The following is a 15,693-nucleotide window of genomic DNA, read 5'->3' on the forward strand; positions in this document are numbered from 1 at the left end:
AATCAAACACGCAGCAAGAAGCACATGGCAGAGAAGATAGCCGGCCTTGCCACCTCTCCAATTGCACTCATACACAATTTCAACACCAACCCACGTATCTTAAATATCGGTGGGGTTCATAGGTCACCATCACATGCTCCTACAAAGATAAGTCAGCAAAGTTGCAGGATTCAGCTAGTCAAATACCAGACAACCACCTCTTCTAGAACCATAGTATTAGGTATTGCATTTAGACAGATCAACTAGATGTAAATATCAAATTCTACTTATATTGATACAATCAAACCAAAAGGACAAAATTCCATCCACTTTTTCTTCGGCAAAAAGTCATTTGATTCTAATGCTATAAGACAGGGGTCTTCAAACTTTTTAAAGTGGGGGCTGGATTATGGTCCCTTAGAGAGCTGGAGGGCCGGACTATATGAGCTACTAATTCCTACTCACGCTGCACATATCTTATATAAATAAAATGAAAACCATTTATAAATAAACAGATCATGCACCAGTATTTCAATGGGAACTTTGGGCCTGCTTTTGGCTAATGAGATGGTCAATGTCCGGTTCCATATTTGTCACTGCCAGCCGTAACAAGTGATGCAAGTGGGCATCAGTTAATCTTGATCTGGTTGGAGATTGCAGATGTTTCATTCTTGAAAAAGTCTGTTCACAGGCATAAGTGCTACCAAAGATGGTGACCATTTTGAGTGCATGGTTTCTGATATTTGGATATGTTTCAGAGGGGAGAGATGCACATAAATTCAAAAGGTTACTTGACTTAAATGCGTCTTTCAGAGAATCACAATTCTGCAGTTCAGCCAGTTCCATTTGGTAAATTGTAAGGACATTTTCAATCTTTTTTTTTTTGTCACACCCGGTGGTGCTCAGGGGTTACTCCTGGCTGTCTGCTCAGAAATAGCTCCTGGCAGGCACGGGGGACCATATGGGATACCGGGATTCAAACCAACCACCTTTGGTCCTGGATCTGTTGCTTGCAAGGCAAACACCGCTGTGCTATCTCTCCAGGCCCTCTATATGGAATCTTTAAGTAGGGCTTCCTTCTCCCCCATCAAGCCCATGTAAGATTATTGAAAAATCAAAATATCAGGTTAAAACAAAAAACTGAAGTGACCTTAAATGGTAGTGTCTTCTCACTGTATGGGGAATAGGAGAATAGACTTGTCCGTTCCCATCAAGTGCTTTACAGCTCTGAAGATCTGCCAGATTCACCTCGTCTTGAAGCTCATTCATGTCTGACCAAGGAAGATGCAGTGTTGATTAGAGGTGCAGAGAAAGTGCCACACAGCAGTGCTGACTTGACTGCTGTCCTTCTGGCTTGTGGATTCAGAGATTGCTCAGCAGATGCCCAGCATTCTCTTTCTGGACACATTTTTTTTTTTTTTTTTTTGGTTTTTGGGCCACACCCATTTGATGCTCAGGGGTTACTCATGGCTATGCGATCAGAAGTCGCTCCTGGTTTGAGGGGACCATATGGGATGCCGGGGGATCGAACCACGGTCTGTCCTACGCTAGCGCTTGCAAGGCTCTAGCGCCACCTTCCCGGCCCCTCTGGACACATTTTTAAACTCTTCTTTCACTGCCTTAATTTCCCTTAATGTGCCAAACTTGAAGCAGGGTTTGGTCTCCTGTTTGTCTGCTTAACATGTGCCACCAAGGAGTCTAGTTTATCTTTCTTTTTTTTTTTTTTTTTTTTTTTGGTTTTTGGGCCACACCTGGCAGTGCTCAGGGGTTACTCCTGGTTGTCTGCTCAGAAATAGCTCCTGGCAGGCACAGGGGACCATATGGGACACCGGGATTCGAACCAACCACCTTTGGTCTAGGATCAGCTGCTTGCAAGGAAAACACCGCTGTGCTATCTCTCCGGGCCCTAGTTTATCTTTCATCTCACTCTTATTCTTTGGAAATACTTACTTTGGGGTCAACTTTTCCAGGTGTTTTTATATACATGTACGGATGGATTTTGTGTTCCTTTTCTTTTTTTTTTTTTTTTTTTTTGGTTTTTGGGTCACACCCGGCAGCGCTCAGGGATTACTCCTGGCTCTATGCTCAGAAATCACTCCTGGCAGGCTCGGGGGACCATATGGGTGCCGGAATTCGAACTGATGACCTTCTGCATGAAAGGCAAACCCCTTACCTCCATGCTATCTCTCCGGCCCCTGTGTTCCTTTTCTATGTAAGTAACAATTCACAATCATAATGTAAAGAAGAGATGAAAAACTTGATATATTGTACTAGACACCTCCCTGATGTACAGAATCTCCTTGTAAAATAAAAATTGCATTGTATATCAGTCTTCCCATGATATTAATTATTTAAATGTTTTAGAATTAAAAAAAACTAATATTCTGTGTTGATTATTTCTTTATGCCTTAGTTTCTGTTTGCATTTTTATTTTGTTTTATTTAGGGTTTTTGTTTGTTTATTTGTTTGTTTTGGTTTTTGGGTCACACCCAATGGTGCTCAGGGGTTACTCCTGGCTCTGCACTCAGAAATTGCTCCCATGGGCTGGGCGGTGGCGCTAAAGGTAAGGTGCCTGCCTTGCCTGTGCTAGCCTTGGACGGACCGCGGTTCAATCCCCTGGTGTCCCATATGGTCCCCCAAGCCAGGAGCAACTTCTGAGCACATAGCCAGGAGTAACCCCTGAGCATTACCAGGTGTGGCCCAAAAACCAAAAAAAAAAAAAAAAAGAAATTGCTCCTGGTGGGGCTGGAGCAGTGGTGCAAGTGGTAGGGCATTTGCCTTACATGTGCTAATAGGACAGACCACGGTTTGCTCCCCCAGCAACCTATATGGTCCCCCAAGCTAGGAGCAATTTCTGAGTGTATAGCCAGGAGTAACCTCTGAGTGTCACCGGGTGTGGCCCAAAAACAAAAGAAAAAGAAAACAGTTACTGGGGCTGAGGTATCAGATAGATAGCACAGTGGATAAGGTGCTTGCCTGGTACAGTGCTAGTCCAGGCTCCATTCTCAATACCTCATATGGTCTCAAAACCATCAAGACTAAGCCCTGTGGAGGGAGAGTAAATCCTGAGCACTGGTAGGAATCTCCCCCCCCCCATTTATTTTTGTTTTGGAAAGTTTGTTTTGTTTAGGGGCCACACCCAGCAGTGCTCAAGGATTACTCCTGGTTTTATACTCAGGGGTCATTCCTGCCATGCTCGGGGGACCATATAGGATGCCAGGGATGGAATCCAGGTTGACCATGTGCAAGGCATACGTCTTATCTGCTGTGTTATCACTCCAGTCCTTTCTTCAAATTTTTTTAATTAAAAACAATAAACAGGGCCCAGAGAGATAACATAGCGTTTGCCTTTCAAGCAGCCAATCCAGGACCAAAGGTGGTTGATTCGAATCCCGGTGTTCCATATGGTCCCCCGTGCCTGCCAGGAGCTATTTCTGAGCAGACAGCCCTTAGCGCCGCTGGGTGTGGCCAAAAAAACAAAACAAAACAAAACAATAAACAGGGCTGGAGAGATAGCATGGAGGTACGGCATTTGCCTTGCATGCAGAAAGAGGGTGGTTCGAATCCTGGCATCCCATATGGTCCCCCCAGCCTGCTAGGAGCGATTTCTTTTTTCTTTTCTTTTCTTTTCTTTTCTTTTCTTTTTTTTTTTTTTTTTTTGTGGCTTTTTGGCTTTTTGGGCCACACCCGTTGGTGCTCAGGGGTTACTCCTGGCTGTCTGCTCAGCAATAGCTCCTGGCTGGCATGGGGGACCATATGGGACACTGGGATTTGAACCAAGCACCTTTGGTCCTGAATCGGCTGCGTGCAAGGCAAACGCCACTGTGCTATCTTTCCGGGCCCTAGGAGCGATTTCTAAGCTTAGAGCCAGGAGTAACTCCTGAACGCTGTTGAGTGTGACACTTCCCCCAAAAAACCACCAATAAACATGGGGCCAGAGAAATAACACAGGGGTAGGAACTTTGCCTTGCATACAGCCATCTAGGACAAATGGGGGTTCGAATCCCAGCATCCCACATGGTCACCTGTGCCTGCCAGGAGTGATTTCTGAGCTCAGAGCTAGGAGTAATCCCTGAGCACTGCTGGGTGTGACCCCCAAGAACAAAAACAACAATAAATGGTCAGAGCAATAGCACAATGGGTAGGGTGTTTTGATCCCCTTCATCCTATATGGTTTCCCAATCCTGCCAGAAGTAACCCCAGAGGGCAGCTGGGTGTGGCCCCAAAACATGAAATAAATACAATTAAACAGTCACAGGGCCAGAGAGGTAGTACAACAGTGCTTGCTCTGCATCCTGCCAACCAGGTTTGAACTTCCACCCAACATTTGATTCCCCAGCACTACCAGAAGTGTTAAGCACAGTGCTAGGAGTAAGTACTGAGCACAGGTGAGTGTGACCCAAAAAACAGAGAAAGTGAGAAAATACATGTCCTTCATCCTAAAACAATGAGGTGTTCTGAGTGTATTAATAACCTTTTCCATAGAAATCCCATAGTCAGCAGAACCAACAGGCCCTAAACATCCCAGGGAGTGGCCCTAAAACAAAGCAGTAAGATCAAATATTCACAGCCTTATAAAACAGGATTTTATGAATAAAATAGGGGGAGGTTTGGGCCACACACCTGGTGGCGTTCAGATATCACTCCTAGCAGAGACCATGTGGGATACTGTGGATCGAACCCAGGTCTGTCCTGGGTCTGCCATGTGCAAAGCAAACATCTTACTGCTGTACTATTGCTCCAGCCCATAAAACTTAATTTTTTTTTAAAATTTTATTGTGACCAATGTGAATTACAAGTCTTTCACACTTATATTTAAGGTACATAGTGACAGTGAATTAGAGCCATTCCCACCACCAGTGTCGTCCTCCCTCTGCCCCTGTTCCCAGCATGTGTCCCATACCTCATGCCTTTGCTCTCTGGACTGGTAGTGTAACAGATCCCCTTTGCATATAACTTTATTGTAGGTTGGGTATCTTGATTCTATGTTGACTTTGGGTTTGATATTTAGGTCTGATCATTATCATTCAATGTTCAAGGGACTGTTTGCTCTTGGTACCATACACATTTCCCCCGTTCAATTTATGAGACAGAACAAGATGATTCGAGTTCTGTGATGCTGTTGGGAAGAAGAAAAAAAAAGAAAAGCTGGGAAGTCTGTCTAGGAGCTATCAATATCAATTTAAAAAAAGAAAGGGAGGGACCAGAGCGATAGCACAGTGATAGGGCAGGGCTGCTGAAACAGGGCGGACCTGGGTTCTGTCCCCCGTATCCCATATGGTCCCCGGAGCCAGGAGCGATTTCTGAGCGCAGAGCCAGATGTGGACCCCCCAAAACAAAAATAGCAAAAACAAAAGTAGAAAGGGAAAAGAAAAAAAAGCACCCAAACAAGCAATAAACAACAGTACAGTTTAATTTGTATGTTAAATGTAAATATTTTAATGTTATTTACATTGTTATTTAATGTTACATAGGAGACTTAATTCGAAGCAGTTAATATAGGGCACTGTCTTATTTCACTGCACATTTATCAATTTTATTTCACATTAAGTAGGGCAGATTAACTCCCTCAGAGAGTTGCACTTCTTTTGCAATTTTTTACTTTGTTTTATTTCTTTTGCGGGTGTGGGGGGTCACACCCGGCGGCGCTCAAGGGTTTCTCCTGGCTCTGTGCTCAAAATCAGTCCTGGCAAGCTCGGGGGACCATATGGGATACCGGGATTCGAACCATCGTCCGTCCTGGCTTGGCTGCATGCAAGGCAAACGCCTTACCTCGGTGCTGCCTCTCCGCCCCCTCTTACTATTTTTTTCAAACCCGGTAATTTACAAGACCCTACAAGATCTCCCACGAAAGCTCAAGCATCGCGAGGCAACGCGGAGCCTGGTAGGGGCGGAGCAATCGATGGTAAACTCCCAGTATCCTTCACGGCAAATTTCTGAGTCTGTGATTGCGCATGTACCTGCGCATGCGCATTAGTCATCTTGAAGCTCGCGCTTCTTTGGGTATAAATAGGGGTGTTCGACTTTCCCTCTGTCTTTCTGAGAGCTCGGCGTCCGTCCTACTGGTAAGATCCTTCTCCATCCTTACTGCTTGTGTCTTAGTTTACGTCTGGTTACTTTATTCTTGCAACTAGCCTCCTTCCTCAGCATCATCGTTATCTCGAAAGGCTCCTCTTTGCTTAACTCATGCGACAATGGGGTTGGGCCTGGGGCGGCTGAAACTTCAGTTCGCAAGTAGTGGGGACGCCGACTACGGGATTGGTCGTTGTGATCACCAACGTGGATATCCCGGGAGGTCACTCTCCCCGGGCACTGTCCAGGTGGCGCAGGGGAGCATAGGGCTCTGCCCCAGGATGTACAGTCCCTTTCCACGCCGTTGGAGATCAAGCCGGGCCTCGAGTCTGCGCCTGCATATTCCTACGACTTCTCAGTCTCGACCGTGACTGAGGAGACAAACCATGCAGGAAACAACAGCTCTTGAGACAATCTCAATCCGTCCGCAACTGGTTTGAGATTAAACCCATTTCATCTACCGGTGACTTAAGCTCTTTGCGTTGTATTTTTGTTTTTGCAGCTTTTAAGTCGACTCCAGCTGAACCTACTTGGTAAGTACCTTTTCTATTTTTTTGTTTTTTTGGGCCAAACTCTGCAGTGCTCGGGTTACTCCTGGCTGTCTGCTCAGAAATAGCTCCTGGCAGGCACGGGGGACCACATGAGACACCGGGACTCGAACCAACCACCTTTGGTCCTGGATCGGCTGCTTGCAAGGCAAACACCGCTGTGCTATCTCTCCGGGCCCGGTAAATAGCACTTACAGCATTAGAATCAAACGACTTTTTGCCGAAGAAAAAGTGGATGGAACTTTGTCCTTTTGGTTTGATTGTATCAATATAAGTAAAGTTTGATATTTACATCTAGTTGATCTGTCTAAATGCCATACCTACTACTATGGTTCTAGAAGGGGTGGTTGTCTGGTATTTGACTAGCTGAATCCTGCAACTTTGACTTTGTAGGAGCATGTGATGGTGACCTTCTATGAACCCCACCTATATTTAAGATACGTGGGTTGGTGTTGAAATTGTGTATGAGTGCAATTGGAGATGTGGCAAGGCTGGCTATCTTTTCAACCATGTGCTTGTTGCTGCGTGTTTGATTCCAACGTGGATATCCCGGGAGGTCACTCTCCCCGGGCACTGTCCAAGTGGCGTAGGGGAGCATAGGGCTCTGCCCAATGATGTACAGTCCCTTTCCACACCGTTGGAGATCAAGCTGGGCCTCGAGTCTGCGCCTGCATATTCCTACGACTTCTCAGAGTCCTCTGGACCATGACTGAGGAGACAAACCATGCAGGAAACAATATAAATGTAGTTTGTTAGAGCAAATGTAAGGTAAGGGGAAGGTGTCTAATGTTCTTTTTTTGCCTTTTTTTCAGGAGAGAAGAGGAGCAGGACCTTTGCTTCCTAACACTGCAAGTTCTTATTTTTCCTTACTGTTAACCAGAGAGCTGCCATTTCACAGTTCAGGCCTGAAACTACAAAGATAAAGTGAGCACCAGGCCCACCCCATTCTTGAAATGAGGTTGGGAAGTTATTAGATAAGTAAGGGCTTGGGGCAACCTGGCAATTGGGAAAGAACTAACCAGGTTGACAAATGTCCTGGGGACTATTTTGAGCCTGTATCAACAGGCTTAAGGGGGGGTGGATTTATTTCTGGTTAGTGCTATAGGATTTATTACTGGGATTTGGATTAAGATCAATGGAGAGGGGAGATGGGGTGATTGAACCTGATGTGTTTACGAATTCTAATAAAGGTATACTTTATTAGTTGACTTTGTGTGATTTCTGTGGATAATAAAAGGGTCCCTTATATGTAAGAGGTCCAAGACATACTTGGGATTGGAACTATATGGGTTTTTTTTTGTTTTGGGCCACACCCAGTGGCAGCCACGGGAGACCACATGGGATGCTGGGATTCAAACCAGCCACCTTAGATCCTGGGATCGGTTGCTTGCAAGGCAAAGGCTGCTGTGCTCTCTCCAGCCCCCGACCATATGGTTTAAGAGTTGCACACAAGTAGGCAGTAGGCAGAGGGAAATTAAACTATGTAACTGTTGTGTTAAGGTCACAATGGAAGCTTTATCGACTGTTGTGCAAGGCAAGGCCTAGGGGGAAACATGTAGAAGGTAGTCTTTTTTTTTTTTTTTTTTTTTTTTTGGTTTTTGGGCCACACCCGGCACTGCTCAGGGGTTACTCCTGGCTGTCTGCTCAGAAATAGCTCCTGGCAGGCACGGGGGACCATATGGGACACCGGGATTCGAACCAACCACCTTTGGTCCTGGATCGGCTGCTTGCAATGCAAACACCGCTGTGCTATCTCTCCGGGCCCGAAGGTAGTCTTAACACCAGGGTTGGTCTGGGCTGATATCCAATAAGGGGTCATGTAACTGGAAATACCAAAAGTAAGATCTTTATATGAAAGCAACCAGCTTGGGCTGATGCAAAAGTTCAGTGAACAGCTAAACCCTAAAGCCCTGTCAGATGAACCAAGGTAAGATTGCTGCAGCTATGGCTCTAAACCTGCACTTTGCCCTGTCAATTGAGAAGGCACTGGACTACATAGGAATGCTGGGCGGGGGTTTAGGACTGGATTGGAGACAATATAGTAGGCAAGGCATGTTTTGAGCATGTTGGTTCAATCCTTAAAGGGATTGAACACTAGGTGGCCCTGTAGTTCACAAGGCTCTTTGTGGTGCTGCCTCAAGACATACACCAGTCAACCCTATATGTAAACTGAAGGGTTTTGGGTCACTGAAGGACTTTGGCAGGCTCTGGGGACCACATGGGATGCTGGATTCCAACCAATGACCTGCATGAAAGGCAAACACACCTTACCTCGATGCTATCTCTCCAGCCCTTTTTTTTTTTTTTTAACGTTTTAGACTTGTATCCACTGGTGCTTGTGATATTTGGCGGAGTTGGAGATCAAACTTGACCTCTCATGCAACTATTAACCATTTGAGCAGTTTCTGACCTTAATTGTGGACATGCTGGGCTAAAGGAAAATGTTAGTTTTTCAGACAGATTTGATAGAATTAGAAGTGATTGCTACATTTAGTGCAATCCCCACTGAATGACCCAAAGGGCCTTTCACCTGTTTGTTACTGTCAAGACTGCTTTTAGGGGCTGGTAACACTAAAAGGTATTTGCCTTACACGCTGATTACCCAGGATGGACCCACAGGATTGAGAAGAGTTTGAGTAATAAGCAGTTCAGCATTTTACTCCAGGCTAAAGGTAGCATAAAAATGTGCAAAGAAGGGGCCAGAGAATTAGCTTGGAGGTAAGGCCTTGCATGTGGAAGGTCCCTGGTTCGAATCCTAGTATCCCATATGGTCCCCTGACTGCCAGGAGTGATTTCTGAGCATAGAGTTGGGAGTAACCCCAGAGGGCTGCCTGGTGTGACCCAGAAAACAAGTTTATGAAGAAAATGTAAGTTCTTTGGGTTTTGTTTTTGTGCCACACCCAGTGAAACACCCTTTACAAGGCCTTGGGGACTAATTTGAAATCCTGGCAATTGAATCTGGGTTCATTTCAGTGCCCCCTTCCCCCACACACCTGCTTTATTTAGCTATCATTCCAGTCCCAGCATGAGCAGTTTGTCCTTGCTAGGCTACATAAGAGGGGAAGTTAGAACTAAATATGGATGAGTTTCAAATGTTTACCCTGGAAAAATTGCACTGAAGTCACATGGTACTGGAGCAAGGCAAGGATGATATGTTTATACAAAAGTTAAAACTGGTGGCAGTGGACACTCTCAGCAGGAGGCACTCTTGGCCAAAATATCAGGTAGATGTGTTACCTGATAATCAAGAAATCCACTTCATTAACACCTCTACCCTTAACAGGCTTTGGTTTTTAAGTCTTCACAAGATTAAAGGTAAAATGACTTAAGGGCAAGGTTTAAGGTTTAAACAGATTCTTTAAAGACTTGAAGGATTTTTTTTTTTCTATGCTCAGTTAGCTCCTGGTAGGCTCCTGGGACCAAATGGGATGCCAGGATTCGAACCACTGTTCTGCATACAAGGCAAATGCCAGGTGTGACCCGCCCCCGTACCAAAAAAAAAACAAACTTTAAAAGTTAAGTGCCAGTGGTGGGCCCGAAGAGATAGCACAGTGGCATTTGCCTTGCAAGCAGCCGATCCAGGACCAAGGGTGCTTGGTTCAAATTCCGGTGTCCCATATGGTCCCCCTTGCCTGCCAGGAGCTATTTCTGAGCACCGCCGGGTGTGACCCAAAAACAAAAAAAGTGCCAGTGGTGTTAGCTTTTTTCCTACAACCCAAGAATTTTGACAATTTTTAGGGTAAACTTAGGTAACAAGCTGGGTAGAAAAATGTCCCATGTTAGCAGGCTGCAGAACATGATCTGCATGCAGGAGGCCTTAGATCTCCAGCATCACCTGGGCCCTTGAAGATTGCCAGGGCTGACTTAACAAAGAGCAGGAGCACCACAGGGTGTGGCCAAAATGAAACAAGGATCTGAAGCAGTGATGTTTTAGAACCAACCCTTTTTACTAAAATAACTTGCAGAGGGGGCCGGAGAGAGCACTGCGGTAAGGCGTTTGCCTTCGGTGCAGAAGGACGGTGGTTCAAATCCTGGCACCCCATATGGTCCCCCGAGCCTGCCAGGAGCGATTTCTGAGCATAGAGCCAGGAGTAACCCCTGAGCACTGCCAGGTGTGACCCCCCCCAAAAACAAACAAAAAAATAAAAACTTGCAGAGCTGGAAAAATAGCTAGGAGATAGCTCGACCAGTAAGCACATGCTTTGGTTTCCAGCTCTGCATGGTACCCTGTGCACTCATAGGTGTGGCCCCAAAACGGCCTGTAGATCTTTTCCAACAGACTAGGCAGATAATCATCAGTTTGAAGTCAGCCTTCTTGCATTTGAACCCTGATACAATCCCTTTCTTGCTCTTGTGACTTGAACTATGCACTTTCTTCCTATCTTGATTTTCTCATCCATAAAATGGGGTTGACAAGAATATCTTTTGCAATAGTAATGCGAGATAAGTTAAATTTTTTTCTAGTTTTTGGGCCACACCCAGCTATACTGGGGCGGGGGGGGGGTTTACTCCTGCATCTGTGCTCAGAAATTGCTCCTGGGAAAAAAATAAAAAGAAATTGCTCCTGGGGAAAAAAAAAGGAAAGAAGTTGCTTCTGGCAGGCTCTGGAGAGCATATGGATGCTGGGAATCAAACCCTGGTCCACCACATGTAAGGCATATGCCCTAGCTGCTGTACTATAGCTCTAGCCCTGAGATGAGTTAATTTTTGTAAACCTTTGTAATCTCATAATAGGCCCAATAATCTTGTTAGATAAAATTATCAAACAACTAAGTCGGAATAAAATATATAAGCAGACTTGTTGAATGATTGGTGTTCTGTGATTGTAAAACAATGGTAATAGGACCCAGAGAGATAGCACAGCTGTGTTTGCCTTGCAAGCAGTCAATCCAGGACCAAAGGCAGTTGGTTTGAATCCCGGTGTCCCATATGGTCCCCAGTGCCTGCCAGGAGCTATTTCTGAGCAGACAGCCAGGAGTAACCCCTGACCACTGCCGGGTGTGGCCCAAAAACCAAAACCAAAAAAAAAACAATGGTAATAACTAAAAATGTTAGAGTAGTAAACTAGTAACTTAAAATAGTAGTAAAGTAGTAACTAAAAAAATCTTTTTCTAGGCCCAGAGGAAAAGCACAGTGGGTACAGTGTTTGCTTTGCATGCAGTCAACCAAGCAAAGCATGCTGCTGGGTGTGACCCAAAAAAGAAAAACTTTTTTTTATGGATCACAGCAGGTGGTGCTCAGGATCATTGCTGGCTTTGCACACAACTGAATCCTGCCAGGTTTAGGGAACCATATGAGATACTGGGGATCAAATTCGGGTCCCTGTGGATGTAACAGAATTAGATTTGGGCCCACAGCTCAGCGCTTGGAACTGTGTGGCTCAGTTCTTCCAGACTGCACATGGTGTGGCCACTGCTAGCTTCAGGACTGCTTCACAAGAGCCCTGTGGTCTAGATGCGACTGCTTTGGTGTTGTGCTCATTTGCTTCTTCCTTTTTTTTTTTTTATTGGTGTACACAGGTTACTCCTGCATCCAGGAATCAGTACGAACAAGCTTTAGGGACCAGATGGTCCCCAAACCTGGATTGCCTTTTTTTTGTGTTTTTTGTTTTTGTTTTTGGGTCACACCTGGCAGCACTCAGGGGTTACTCCTGCTCTACACTTAGAAATCGCTCCTGGCAAGCTCAGAGGACCATATGGGATGCCAGGATTCGAATCACTGTCCCTCTATCTCCTCCATATCTCCATACCTCTATATATCCAGCCCTGGATTGGCCATTTCTGGTTTTTTGGTTTCTTTTTGGTTTTTTTGTTTTTGGGTCACACTCAACAGCGCTCAGGACCCACCCCAGCCTTACGATCAGAAATCGCTCCTGGTAGGCTGGGGACCAAATGGGATGTCAGGATTTGAACCACTGTCCAACTGCATGCAAGGCAAACACCTTATCTCCATGCTATCTCTCCAGCCCTGGATTGGCTATTTTTTTTTTTATATCTTTTTTTTTTTTTTTTTTTGGTTTTTGGGCCACACCCGGTAACACTCAGGGGTTACTCCTGGCTATGCGCTCAGAAGTTGCTCCTGGCTTGGGGGACCATATGGGACGCCGGGGGATCGAACTGTGGTCCGTCCAAGGCTAGCACAGGCAAGGCAGGCACCTTACTTCTTGCGCCACCACCCAGCCCCGGATTGACCATTTCTAAGGCAAGTCTAGAGTATAGAGATGAGTGCCAGGAGAATCAGTCGGTGATAGGAAGCTTGCCACGAATAGCAGACAGGAGAGGAGGAGAATAGAGACAGGAGCTAAGGCAGAGAAGGGACCACTATGACAATGATAGTTGGGAATGATCACTCTGGACAAGAACCCAGGTGCTGGTTTCAGTAAAAATATTGCAAACCGTAGTATCTAAAAGGAAAAAAGGGTAGGCCGAAGCAATACCACAGGGAGTAGAGTGTTTGCCTTGCACACAGGCCGACCTGGGTTCTATCCCCGGCATCCCTTGAGCCTGCCAGGAGTAATTTCTGAGTACAAAACCAGGAGAAACCTTGAGCCCTGGCGGGTGTGGTCCAAAACTCAAAACATTTACAATAAATAAATAAATGTAAAAAGGGGAGAAGAGACAGAAGAGAAAAATCTGCTACAGAAACTGGCAGGGGAAGGGCAGGGGGTAAGGTGGGAGGAAAACCCAGAATATTGGTGGTAGGAAATGTGCACTAGTGAAGGGATGAACATTATATGAAACATAATTATCAATAGTAATTGATTTTTGGTTTCTATTTTTTTGGGGGTGTCACATCTGGCAATGCTCAGGGGTTACTCCTGGCTCTGTGCTCAGAAATTGCCTCTAGCAGGCTCAGGGGACCATATGGGATGCCGGGATTCAAACCACTCTCCTTGGGTTGGCCACTTGCAAGGCAAATGCCCTACCGCTGTGCTCTCTCTCTGGCTCCAGAAATTGTGTATCTTATGGTGATTCAATTAAATATTTATTAAAAAAGCAAGGTTGAGGGCCCGGAGAGATAGCACAGTGGTGTTTGCCTTGCAAGCAGTTGATCCAGGACCAAAGGTGGTTGGTTCGAATCCCGGTGTCCCATATGGTCCCCCGTGCCTGCCAGGAGCTATTTCTGAGCAGACAGCCAGGGGTAGCCCTTGAGCACCGCCGGGTGTGGCCCAAAAACCAAAAAAAAAAAAAAAAAAGCAATGTTGAGTATAATGTCAAGTACTCTATATCCATTTAAATTGTTTGAAAGCAATAGCCTAGTGGCCTACCAGGGTTTGATCCCAACAACATCCCATAGGATCTCCCGAGCCTGCTAGGACAGATTCCTGAGCACAAAGACAAGAGTAAAACCTGAGTACTGCTGAGTGGCCCCCAAAAAATGAACAAAGAATTAGTTTGAAGGTATTCAAGTTTATGACACCCTCTGGTTTTCTGCCTTCTTGTTCAATTGAAAGTAGGCTCGGGGCCGGGTAGGTGGCGCTGGAGGTAAGGTGTCTGCCTTGCAAGCGCTAGCCAAGGAAGGACTGCGGTTCGATCCCCCGGCGTCCCATATGGTCCCCCCAAGCCAGGGGCGATTTCTGAGCACATAGCCAGGAGTAACCCCTGAGCGTCAAACGGGTGTGGCCCAAAAACCAAAAAAAAAAAAAAAAAAAAAAAAAAAAAGAAAGTAGGCTCTTGGGGCCAGAGAGATAGCACAGTGGCATTTGCATTGTAAGCAGCCAATCCTGGACCTAATGTGGTTGGTTCGAATCCCCGTGTCCCATATGGTCCCTTGTGCCTGCCAGGAGCTATTTCTGAGCAGACAGACAGGGGTAGCCCTTGAGCACCGCCGGGTGTGGCCCAAAAACCAAAAAAAAAAAAATAAGTTCTTGAAATCTCTAGCTATTGTTGTGGATTTGTTTATTGCTTTTAGAAATTCTATAATGTTTTGCCTCTTTTTTTGCTGTGTTTTGTTTGCTTTGAATCATACCTGGCTATGCTCAAGGCTTACTCATGGCACTGTACTCAGGGATATCACTTGACGGAGCTTAGAGGGCCATAAACAGCATTGGGTATTGAGCCCAGCTGTCTATAAGTAAAGTGTCTTAAACCCTCTCCAAATTTGTACCTTCTTTCTGGCCCCTTAGACAATTTTTTATCATGTAACCACATATGGTCCCCCAAGCACTACTAGAAGTAATCCCTGAGTTGAGACAAGAGTAAGTCCTGCGAAACACTGGGTATGGCCCCAAAACCAAAAAATAAATAAGTGGCTGGAGACGAGTAACCCCTGAGTGCTGCCAGGTGTGACCCCCCAAAAAAATAATTAAAATAATAAAGTAAGATACGTGAGGAGCTGGAGAATCCTCAAAGAACTGCCTGGTTCAATTCCCAACCACCTAGAGTGACTGCTGAACACTGATCAGGAAGTAGCCCTTAAGCATTGCAGGGGATTGCTCAAAACCAAAGGGGGGGGGGAATATTTCAAGAATTCAGCCTAGGGGCTGGAGAACAGCAGCAGATAGGACACTTTCCTTGGATAAGACTGACCTAGGTTTGATCCCCAGCCCCCAGGAGATCTCCCCATTCCCAGCAATGGGATGCTTAAACACACAGTCAAGGTTATGACCACTACTGGGTGTGGCAGCCCTCTTCCCTTTAAACAAAAAAATTAAAAAAAAAAAAAATTCAATCTAGGGAGAAAGGCAGACACCAGTAGAAAGAACAGCCTAGATAAGGCAGGAACAGGCCCCCTCAGACTATGCTCCAGGCACTCAGATTATGCAGTGCAAGTATAGAGGTGAATAAGGAAGTTGCAAGTAAATAGCCAGAGCCATTTGCAGCACTGCTCTCCTCAGGACAACCTCTCAGCCTGATTGAATCTGGGGACAAGTGAAACCAAAGGACAGGGATGAGGAGCAGGAACAGACTAGAAGGGTGATGCTTTAGACCTGTGTTTCTCAACTCAGGATATTCCAAGCACACAGATGAAAATGGTTTCTCATAAAGAGTCAAGTGGAAGAACAGAGGACCTAAGAAGGAAACATGATCAAGTACATCTTTTAGGGGGAATGGGTGTGTGTGTGTGTCACATCCAGCAGTGCTCAGGGTTTTTT

At 45.6% G+C, this 15,693-nt stretch overlaps 2 non-coding genes across 2 annotated transcripts; both read left to right on the top strand.

Annotated features, from left to right (window-relative positions):
* Positions 1 to 6,253: 6,253 nt before the first annotated feature.
* Positions 6,254 to 6,452, top strand: LOC126012433 (small nucleolar RNA SNORA73 family). Its single transcript, XR_007496906.1, has one exon. It is a non-coding gene; the product is annotated as a small nucleolar RNA SNORA73 family (small nucleolar RNA).
* Positions 6,453 to 7,134: 682 nt separating this feature from the next.
* Positions 7,135 to 7,338, top strand: LOC126012432 (small nucleolar RNA SNORA73 family). Its single transcript, XR_007496905.1, has one exon. It is a non-coding gene; the product is annotated as a small nucleolar RNA SNORA73 family (small nucleolar RNA).
* The last annotated feature ends 8,355 nt before the right edge of the window (positions 7,339 to 15,693 follow it).

This window comes from Suncus etruscus, chromosome 6, assembly GCF_024139225.1.
Source record: "Suncus etruscus isolate mSunEtr1 chromosome 6, mSunEtr1.pri.cur, whole genome shotgun sequence".
In the NCBI taxonomy this organism is placed as follows: Eukaryota; Metazoa; Chordata; class Mammalia; order Eulipotyphla; family Soricidae; genus Suncus; species Suncus etruscus.